Consider the following 12276-nt stretch of genomic DNA (forward strand, 5'->3'; position numbering starts at 1 on the left):
TCAGTTAATCACATTTTTTCTTCACATTCATTTGAAATAAAAATGTTTTAAACACTCATTATTGTTGCTGTTGTTGTTGTTGTTTGTGAATGTCTGTAGAGTGTTCAACAAGAAAAGCAGAATGCTATTGGCCTGGTGCTGTATCAATAAATGGGCAGGTTTTACTCTTGGTAATCTTCTCCTTATTGTATGTAGGAAGGGCTTGTGCCCTGCTGTGCTGGTGCCACACAAAAAGTACTCAATACATTCTGTAGAGGGGTTGGTGCCAGGGAAGGCCTCCGGCTGCTGGAACCATGTCAAACAGGCAAATAAACCATGAGGTCACTCTCAGGTTTTGCTAGCTCCTGTCAAACTGTCCGACCCTTGCTAACATGGAAAATGGACAGTAGATAATGATTATGACGATGATGAGATGCAATTAGCCACACCATCAAATGTTATGTGTCTTCAAAAATACATCTTCACCGTATTTATTTACAAGGAGCGTGATTGTTGCCAGAGTGGCTATCTGGCCTCCGTGCTGGTGACACGTAAAAGACACCATTCGAGCGTGACTGTTACCAGCAGCGCCTTACTGGCACCTGTGCCAGTGTTATGTATAAAAGATTCGAGCGAGGTCATTGCCAGTGCCACCTGACAGGCCTCGTGCTGGTGGCACGTAAAAGTACCCACTATACTCTCGGAGTGGTTGGTGTTAGGAAGGGCATCCAGCTGTAGAAACTCTGCCAGATCAGATTGGAGCCTGGTGCAGCCTCCTGGCTTCCCAGACCCCAGTCGAACCATCCAACCCATGCTAGCATGGAAAGCGGATGTTAAACGATGATGTGATAAAGAGGTGATAGAAAAGAAGTCATTGGCTGATGTTAGTTGGTATTGACAAGAATCTGTTACAAGTGGCTGGACTTGATCAAAAAAGGAAAAAGTTGTCTGATGCAATCAGTGTCATCACACACACACACACACATTTATACAAATGTGTATATGTATATATATATATATATATATATGTATGTATGTGTGTGTGTGTATGTTTGTGTGTCTGCTTTTGTCTCCCCAACATCGTATGACAACCGATTGCTGGTGTGTTTACGTCCCCGTAACTTAGCAGTTCGGCAAAAAGAGTCCAATAGAATAATAAGTACTAGGCTTACAAAGAATAAGTCCTAGGGTTGATTTGCTCGACTAAAGGTGGAACTCCAGCATGGCCACAGTCAAATGACTGAAACACGTAAAAGAGTAAATAAAATGTCAGCTGTTTTGGTGCGTGACTTTTGGCCCACACTGTATATTGTGACATTTTGTCCCCAAGTGTTATAAGGACATTTTGTCCTTCTCCAAGACAGAGAAGACCCCTCCTACCAACAGAAGTAATAGCTTCCTAAACATTTCCACCCTGTTTAATTAACTGTGGCTACTTTGTTTTCACAACCTCCCCCACCCCCTTGCTGATTACGTCACCTACCTCTAACGAGTGTTTTAGGTCATTGAAAGTTTCTCATTCTTAGGTACATTTACTGCAAACCATTCCTGTCTACCTTTTGCATAAGAAGTCCTTTGTTTCGGTAAGCCGGCCTTAAATACCATTGCAACATTTTGGCTCCTAAAGTTTGTAATAGCTATTCAATATAGAATTCCTACCAACGTTTTTTCTGTAACAAATTCAAAGACTTAATCCTGAAGGTGATAGAAAGAGTTATAATGGAGTTTAGCAGGGAAAAAGAGAGAGAGAAAGAAAAAGATAAGGCCATTGTGAGGGTTGTGCATGCCATGAACAGGTGTGTTGTTAACCATCATCATCATCACCACCATCGTCATAATTTAACTTCCATTTTTCCATGCTTGTATGGGTTAGACAGTTTGACAGGAGGATGGCATGAGACTCCAGTTGTCTGGTTTCTATGACTGATGCCATTCCTAATGCCAACCATTTTACAGAATGATAATAATAATGAAATTATTGTATAGAGTGCTCAGGTGCACCACAACTTGTCAAAAGTGCGTATAAAGTATATGCAGTAATGTACAAATGTCTGGAAAGCGAACAATGTATGAGTCAGATACATGCTTGCGTGTGTATTGAGGGGAGAAAATCAGGTATAGTGTTGGCGAATCTCAGAAAGCATGGAAGTTTTGAAGGATGCAGTGCTCTGACAACTAACAACTGATGCCGGCAGTTTGTTCCATGCTTCAGCAACTCTTAGTGTGAAGAAATGTTTCTGAAAGTCATGGGAGCTGTGCTGTTTTCTCACTTTGTAAGCATGTCCACGGGTGGAGTTTGAAAAGGTGCTCAGAGTTATTGTTTGTACAAGGTGTTCTTTATGTGGCACCAGCACAAGAGCTTCTTAAGTGGCACCAGTACAGGTGCTTTTTACATGGAAATCAGAGTGGAATTTAGTATGGCAATAGATGTTAGAATGATCAATTCTTGGTTGACTGAAGTAGCCTGGTTTTATTTTCTCAAAGACATTTCTTTTTGCTTCATGGAATTTTAGATGTCTTAATGTAAGGGATGCAGCACGGAATTTTGTCAGTGAACAGGTCGCAGTCTCAAAGCGACGACAATATTTTGACAAATTAAATTTAAATGTTGAAGTGAATCTAACGGTTTTTGTGTGTTTCTTAAATGGCTTATAAACACCTTCCACGCTGCAATTGTTTTCGCTCCAGCACACGATCACAGATCAGGTCACTTGCTATGCAAGTACATCGCCGTAATGTAAGATTTTTTTCTTCTAATTCTTTGACAGACTGAGCTCTCAGAATTAGGTTGTTAGGATCTAGGATTTCCAACTTCTCTATTATAATCTGGAGAATTATAATGAACATCAGTGGGTTGGGAACCTATCTTTGAGGGACATCTGTCTCCATGCTAAATTCCTCCTTGAACTTGTCAATACACAATTTGCCAACACTACCCCAAATCATGGCTTTCACAGTTCTCACAAAGGCCATATCTCTCTCCTTGATCAGCTCTATGAAAATTCTTTCAGCCACTTTCATCATTTGCCTCTTAAATTTGTGCTTCTGTAACTGGTCCTTTAAGAGTATGTCCCTTGCCCTGTATCAGGGGACAACAATGCTGTTCCATAAGTCACTAGGGAGATATCTCCCTTCATATTTTTTTTTTATTGATGAAGGAATCTCTATGAGATAAAAATTTTCATCCAACTGTCCCTTAAATCACACCCTTAAAAACATAAATATATTATAACTCCTGGAATGTAAATAGATGGTAAGGTCATAGCTGGAACCCATCTGATCATGGTCCACTCAAGCAAGATTGACTGTCCAGATATACACCACATCAATCTCTTTCTATCTCCGATGGTCCTCTGGTTTTCCCCAACTTCATATTTTTGACGATCTTTCAATTCGTAGGACAACGCCATCCCCACCAGTCGATATCTAATATCCTGGATGAAATACTCTCTCTCTCTCTCTCACACACACACACATTCTCCTACTTCGGCAACCCTTTGTAGTTTGTATTTCTCTTCTTGACGTCAGCGAAGGCTCTTCCTTGCTCCACCGTCAATGCGAACACACTTTTCATTGACGGAGTCCTGACTCACAATTCAAACATTACTTGTTTCTGGTTTCTACGTCACAGAAACATAGACCTATTTCTTACTTTCTCTCATTCCTAATTATACGTATCGTCTACGTAGTTTAAATGTAATTATAACCTCGAGTAAAGTCATACGATATCACGTATACAATATGAACCTCAAAGTGTTGGTATTTTTTTGTTTCTAGGTCTTCGTGAAACTGAAAGTATTATTTCGTTAAATATAGCAATGTATTTTCCAGTTTAGAAACTGAAAATGTTTTCTTACAAAATGAAAACAAGATACGAAAGTAAAACAGCTAACAGTAATGGTTAGCTACCTGGATAAACCAGGGTTTCTCAACACCTTTTGACCCATTAAAACTTAATTGCCCGTTTTATTTACTTGTGTAACTTAGACCCAAATCATTCTGAACTGTCCATTGCGTATATTATCGTATCTTGTGATTATTTGATATTTTGGGATTACTTTGGTAATTAACGAAGCATGGCCATTAACTAATCAAAAATATAGTGGTTAATAGATGAAAATTAAGACAGCAGCAGATACACAAGACGTTTATATTTCTGCAAAATTATGGCCTTCTTTCATGCTTCAGAATTTGTCTTGGAAATGGTGAGGATGTCAAGTTACACGAAAACTCTGAATCTTACCAATGGATACCATTGGAGATGTACCACAAGAATTAGTTGCCAGGTTTTCTCAATGTAAATGGAAATATTTTCTCCAAGACGAACTATATTTTCTACAAGACAACAATCTTGTTTATTATTGGCGAATGTGAGGGTAACAACGACTGAGGAAGAACCATGGTGTCTGTGCACGGTATTTATATCTTTTCTTTTACTTGTTTCAGACGTTAGACTGCAACCTTGAAGGCTTTCGTCAAATCGATCCCAATATAATTTTATTTCTTTTTACCGAACCCGTTAAGCTACGGGGACACAAGCAAACCAATACCAGTGGTGGAGGTGGGGGGACAAACACAGACTCAACATATCTAGATACACACTCATATAGACGACAGGCTTCTTTCAGTTTCCTTCTAGCAAATCCTCTCACAAGGCTTTGGTCAGCCTGGGGTTATAGAAGAAGATACTTGGTCAAAGAGCTACACAATGGAACTGAACCCAACACCATGTAGTTTGGAAGCAAGCTTCTTACCTACACAGCCACACTTACATCTATTTTATTGAAACTCTTAAAGCGGTGGTGTCAGTGACACCTTTTCGATTGATGGAAATACATTGAACAGTTATTAAGAGTTTTTATATCTGTTTATCATTTGTGATATAAATTTTTTTTTTTAAAGGATTAGTAAAACTTTCACTTTTCGTCTATGAAAAGACTTTCACATTTTGACCTGGAAAACCCCTGCTTTGCACGCAATATTTTTATGGGGTCATTGGAGTGAAGAAGTGTCGAAAAGTTCGTTTGCTGCAAAAACTGAAATATCTGTAGGACAGTAAATCCTCAAGTTCATCCCAAAACAAAATCTCAAAGAAGTGTTGTGCTGAAGAAAAACAAAAAAACATGGAAACATTGGTGAAAACTCCAGTATTGGCATCCAGGTAATCTATACAGCTCTTTAGCAGAGAAAAATGTAATTATGGGAGTCGTCTTGATGCTGAACGAAGGAGATACGAGATTTGTGCTGAATATTTAGTATTGCAGCAATTCCTGTATTTAAACCCCCCTTGAAATCTATAACATGTGAAGAAACAGATAAGGGGACAAATCGAGGACAGAAGGGGCTATATTAATTGTGGGGGTACCTTTGTTTTAGTATTAAGTGGGACGTGGTGGCTAATTGAAAAGGGAGTAAGTTCCTGTGGGGAATGAATAATGTATCTTTAATTTTACAAATTCATTAATATGTGATTACATTAAGTAGCGTTAATTAAAATGTCATAATGCTTTAATTAACGAGGTAGTAGTTGTATTAACCCTTAAGGTAATTTATCTGGATTTGCCAAGTTTGGTCTTAATGGATTCATTTTAAATTTCAGCATTGGCGACAATTCCTCCCTCTTTCTATTTACCATGTTTCACCAGCTAGAAATGGCAACTAAATTACCCTCAAATCTCGATTTATTGTCTTAAAAGTGAAAAAGGTGGATAATGTCGTCCTAGGTAAACGATGTCAGAGAAGGTAAAAAAAATACGCACACCTGATGGAAAACGGGTGGTGTGAGTATTCTTTACCTCTGCCACCATGTCTACGAAAAAGACTGGATGGTCACCACTGGAATGTCTTTAACTCGGTGAGTGTAATAAGTTTTAAAAATTAGATGTACGTTAAGCCCCATAAGACTGAAATAGAGAATCAGAAGGTTGGATACTGGTTGCTACGTAGAAGCTAGTCTTCTGTTCCTATTTTGTGACCTGGTCCATCTTTTTTTGTCATAGACCTTGTCTGATATTCTGGGGAATCAGTAGGATGGAGGGAGATGTTTCAATTTCTGTACGTTCCACCTTTGTCGTCTTTCTGACTCCTCCCAGCCCTTATTCTGGGGTCATTAATCCTTATTTTATACCAATGCTATGTTGGCATTCCTGCACACGTATGTCCCACCACCATCTGACTTCGTTTCTGCAGAACTTCCAGAAAAATGGATATTTTAAAATAAAAGTTTCAGAGAGTGTAGAATCCGACTCTATTTGGATTTGTTGTGAAAAATTTTGATGCCAGTGTAGTATGTGATCTACAGCAACTTAAATCTTTATTAGCTTGTGATCTACATTCAAGATTTTGCTATAAACTTGCAATTATAATGAGAAGAATGAGTTAAGGAGTTCACGGCGTCAGAGAAATTCTATTACAGATTCTTCGTCTCGAATAACCTGTGTATAAAATTCTTTTGCTCTCATCACAACTTATTTTAATTTGCTCAGGACTAAAACTGTTTAAATAATAATATTTTTTCTTTTGGTTTATATACCAAACCAACCGGAAGTCGAGAAAATAGATGAATTTCAAATGTAAACCAAAATGTCGGCACCATGAATTTTTTTTCTATGGGTGGGAAGAATTTCGGAAAATTCACACGAGTCGCGTTTTGTTTCCTCTTAACTTCGAGAGAAAGGGGTATTTTTTAACTCAAATTTTCTACAAATACTTTTCAGAATGTGTAAATTATGATGATATCAAAATTTGATGGGGAAAAAATCGAGCACGAACTCGGTACATACTGACACACATCGCAATATTTTTCGAAATTTCAAGTTTCATTTTGTGGATATATGTGACGTGTATCAGTATTTATGGGTACGAGCTGACCAATTTTCCTTTCTTTGGTTCAATTCCGATATAACTGTAATCTACACACTCTGAAAGGTATTTATAGAACATTTCAATAAAAAAAACTGGCGAAGGTAAAGAATACGCACACCTGGGGGTGAGGTGTGGGGGGGTAGGATTAGGGTTTTGTTTCGCCGGAAACGGTTGGTGTGCGTATTCTTTACCTCCGCCAAAAAAAAAACTAGCCATTTTTTTTCTGTAAGTTAGTAAAGAAAGCCGTCTCCTGCAAACTTTTCGAAACTTCTCACCCGACCTTCGTGAAAATGTTTTCACTACATATTCTAATATAATCAGAATCTACATCATCTGAAGCATATTTGTAGAAAATTTCGTTAAAAAATATCCATTTTCCTGGAAGTTCTGAGGCAACAAAGTCGTGGTGGTTGCTTGTCCAAAGTATCTCGCAATTGCATCAAATCCGGAACCTCGTGGTCGTGAAGTCAATATCTTTCCCACACAGGCACCCAAACACAATGCCAACAGCAACATTGGTCTCTACGATATTTAGACGTATGGAATTACTGCTTGTATGAAGACAGCAGACCATATTATGGAATTGGTAAACTACAGACTTCAGGTAAGATAGCATGTGAATATTTTTCTATAAATATTTAAAAAATTATAGCATTCGCACCTAGTTTTTTTTCATTTGCAAAATATGTATCAAATGTGTGTCCACCCCCCAGTTTAGTTTCCTCATAACTGTATGAAAAATGAATATTTTTTAATGAATTTTTCTACAAGGACGTTTCAGAGCGTGTAGAGTAACATTATACAGAAATTTTGGTGTGAAATGTTTTTGGGGGAGTGGGATAAGAGGAGTTTCCGATAATCCACACATCTCGACTTTGTCTAACTTGAGTTTTCAATTCACGAAAAAAAAAAAAAAAAAAAAAAAAATCATCTAAAGTGGGGCAAAATAAGTAATTTCACCGATTTCTTTTACATGGCGCGAAAATTTATAGGGAAGAGAGCCACTCCAACAGATCGTGAAGGAGCTATAGAGAATATTTTGAGTTTCATATCGTGCCAATTTTTCCCCCTGGTCCTCTTTTAGGTGATCTAGATATTTAAAATTCTTTGTTGCATTTCTTCGGAAGAATTGAAGGGTCAAATTTGCCTCATCTTGGCTTACTCATTTTGCCCCAGCCAAATTTGTCTTTTACGTGCCCAAATGGAATGGCGATAGTTTTCTGAAATAGGAGAGTATTGTAGTTCGCTTGAAGCATTGTGTATTGTTTGTAAAGTATAAAATGTTTTGAATGACACAGCAATGCACTTATAATACAAACGATGGACTATAAGAACTGGCGTAATGTAATTTAATTATCCATAGTCTGATATAATAGTTCGGAATAAAATTCCTTCTCCAGATATCCCTGGGAGTTGATGGAGTCGCTGCTATAATCGGTTTTCCATTGGCTTTTCTTTGTTTTTTCGGAAGCGCCTCAGCAGTGGTGGTCTCATGAATACTCTCTTTCTCTTTACTCTTTTACTTGTTTCAGTCATTTGACTGCGGCCATGCTGGAGCACCGCCTTTAACCGAGCAACTCGACCCCAGGACTTATTCTTTTTGTAAGCCCAGTACTTATTCTATCGGTCTCTTTTGCCGAACCGCTAAGTAACGGGGACGTAAACACACCAGCATCGGTTGTCAAGCAATGCTAGGGGGACAAACACAGACACACGCATATATATATATATATATACATACACATATATACGACGGGCTTCTTTTCAGTTTCCGTCTACCAAATCCACTCACAAGGCTTTGGTCGGCCCGAGGCTATAGTAGAAGACACTTGCCCAAGGTGCCACGCAGTGGGACTGAACCCGGAACCATGTGGTTGGTAAACAAGCTACTTACCACACGGCCACTCCTGCACCTATAGTGTTCTGAATATGTTATTGGGGTTTTTTAAGGCATTTAGTGAAGGTCATTTGCTTAGCTGATGTAGTTTTTGTTAGATACTCTTTTACTTGTCTCAGTAATTTGACTGCGGCCATGCTGGAGCACCACCTTTAGTCGAGCAAATCGACCCCAGGTCTTATTCTTTGTTTAAGCCTAGTACTTATTCTATCGGTCTCTTTTGCCGAACCGCTAAGTTATGGGGTCGTAAACACACCAGCATCGGTTGTCAAGCGATGTTGGGGGGGGGGTGGAACTGACACAAACACATACATACACACATACATATATACGGCGGACTTCTTTCAGTTTCCGTCTACCAAATCCACTCACTGTCTTCAATTCAGCTTAGAAGCTTCTAAGCTGAAGTGAAGACAGCATGTTCTTCGTCTATCTCCTTACCTTCTTGGAGATTTTAGGTAAAATTATACTAATGTGTCCATCTGTTCTAATTTAATTAAATTCTATGTCTTTGTGCAGCTGAGGATTGCTCTGCATTTAAATTGATGTAATGATTGCGTTCTTCAATTAAATGGAGTTGCTTGAAACAATCGTACTGCATTACCTCTGGATATCCTTGTAGCTTATTTTGATTTTAATCACCTTATTTTGAAAATTGTATGGATAATACCATACTAAATTCTGTTGCCTCAACTTAGGTACCATATTCATCTGAATCTAAATTTTTTCTATATATATATTGGCGCAGGAGTGGCTGTGTGGTAAGTAGCTTGCTTACCAACCACATGGTTCCGAGTTCAGTCCCACTGTGTGGCATCTTGGGCAATTGTCTTCTGCTATAGCCCTGGGCCAGCCAATGCCTTGTGAGTGGATTTGGTAGACGGAAACTGAAAGAAGCCTGTCGTATATATATATATATATATATATATATGTATGTATGTTTGTGTGTCTGTGTTTGTCCCCCTTGCATCATTTAACAACCGATGGTGGTGTGTTTACGTCCCCGTAACTTAGCGGTTCAGCAAAAGAGACTGATAGGATAAGTACTGGGCTTACAAAGAATAAGTCCCGGGGTTGATTTGCTCAACTAAAGGCGGTGCTCCAGCATGGCCACAGTCAAATGACTGAAACAAGTAAAAGAATAAAAGAGAGAGTAGGTGAAGACAAGTGGGGCTGGTGCAAAATCACCCAACTCTGAGGGGTGAGGGTCATTATAATAGAGATGAAACGATAAAAAAAACCAAAAAAAAAACAGAGGAGACGGTACATCTGAATGCCTGTTCAAGATGGAGTGCCATCAGTGGAGTGGCCCTTCTCTGGACATGGTCCTGGATGTCAGTGTGTGTGGCTGCAGCCAAGGCGGCGTGCTGAGCACGCCGGGCGAAATGCTTAGTGGTATTTCATCTGCCGTTACGTTCTGAGTTCAAATTCTGCCGAGGTCGACTTTGCCTTTCATCCTTTCGGGGTCGATTAAATAAGTACCAGTTAGGCACCGGGATCAATATAATCAACTTAACCCCTTTGTCTGTCCCTGTTTGTCCCCTCTATGTTTAGCCCCTTGTGGCCAATAAAGAAATAAATGTGTGGCTGTAGCTCTGACCCACAACTGGAGACAGTATTCCATTGTGGCTCTCAATTGAACCTTGTACCTCGTCAACAACAGTTGGCTGTGTGAGTGATTATGCTTGCATACATTTTATATATGAGAATATATTATGAATTTGAAATATGACCGTTTCCTCACACATTTATTCATAAGCTAACGAGCAAATATATTCATGTATGTATGTTGCGTGCGTAGACATCTACTTGTTTGTACTGTTATGTTACAGTATATATTGTTCAGATGTAAATGTGTCTGTGTGTCTACGTAAGCAGGGTTTTATATTCTCATACATCAATTAGTGAAATGGGTTTCAAAAATCTCTACATGTGGTAGCAAATGGTTTTGTCAAATGAATTCCCTCAGACCTAAAATGTTCAATATTTCTGTAATATATATATGTGTGTGTGTTTTTGTGTACACACATCTAAATGTTTTTAAGTCTGTTTAATTCAAGTTCTTTGCTATGAAGCTGTAGGCTCTCATAGAATTTGCGTTGCTCTCACAAGTTCTCAGCTATCAAATAATAATAATAATAATAAGGCACATGGGGTGAAATTTCAGTGGAGGGAGGGGTCTAGTCGATTTCATTGCCCCCCCCCCCCCAGAAGGACGAAAGGCAAAGTTGACCTTACAATGTAAAGATGGATGAAATATGGCTCAGCATTTTATCTGGAATGATAATGATTCTGCCAGCTCACTACCTTTGGAGTAGTAGCAGTAGTAGTAGTAATAATCCTTTCTGCTAAAAGCACAAGGCCTGTAATTTGGAGGGAGGGGTTAAGTTGATTACATCGACCCCAGTATGCAACTGGTACTTAATTTATCGACCCTGTGAGGATGAAACGCAAAATCGACCTCGGTGGAATTTGAACTCAAAACATAGCGATAGGCAAAATACTGCTAAGTTTTTTGCTGTCTACTAAAATTCTGCCAGTTTGGTGTCTTAATGATGATGATAATTTTATATATATATATATATATATATATATATATATATATATATATATATATATATACATACATACATACAGGGTGTGGTGAGTATATTGTCGTCTAAATTATGCTGAAATGAAATGAACACTGGCATCTCATTTTAGCCGATATATTTCCAAAAATTACATAAAAATATCTTAAAATACTAAAGAGTAAATTTATTCAATAAAGTTGCCATTGGCTTCAACTATGGCTCCCAGACAACTTCGGAATCTTCTGCAACTCTTCTGGATGGTCACCTTGTTTAAGTTGGTGAATGCTGCCATAATCCTTGCCTTCAGTTCATCTTTGGTGTTACAAGGAATTTTTGTTAGTCTCTTGTTCAACTGCATTCCACACATGATAATCAAGGGAGTTGCAGCCTGGGGAGTTATGTGGCCAGACATAAGGGGTGATGTGGTTGCAGAAATTGTCTGACAGCCATGGCTGGGCTCTCCTGCTTGGTGCAGAGTCCTGTTGTGTATATATACACAAACACACACACATTGTGGGCTTCTTTCAGTTTCCGTCTATCAAATCCACTTACAAGGCTTTGAGTAGAAGCCCAAGGCTATAGTAGGAGACACTTGTGAAAGGTGCCACACAGTGGGACTGGACCTGGAACCATGTGGCTGGGAAAATAAGTTGCTTACCATAAACCCACGCCTGCATACACACACGTGTGTGTGTGTATTGCTCTGCTTTCTGTTTCACTTGTATTTCTCCTGTTTGTTGAAGTCCCATAGAAACATTTCTACATCCGACAAAAATGATCAAAACTAAATTTAAAATTATTCTATGACAATTTCCATAGTTTATGCATTTGTTTTGTTATTCTACCAATAAATCTTGGCTATATTTCCTCTTCTCAATTTATTATGGAATTTGTATAAAATGGTAGTGCTGTCAATTGAGACTCTTCTATTCAATTTTCCGTGCTGGTGGCACATAAAAAGCG

This window comes from Octopus sinensis, linkage group LG19, assembly GCF_006345805.1.
Source record: "Octopus sinensis linkage group LG19, ASM634580v1, whole genome shotgun sequence".
Lineage (NCBI taxonomy): Eukaryota > Metazoa > Mollusca > Cephalopoda > Octopoda > Octopodidae > Octopus > Octopus sinensis.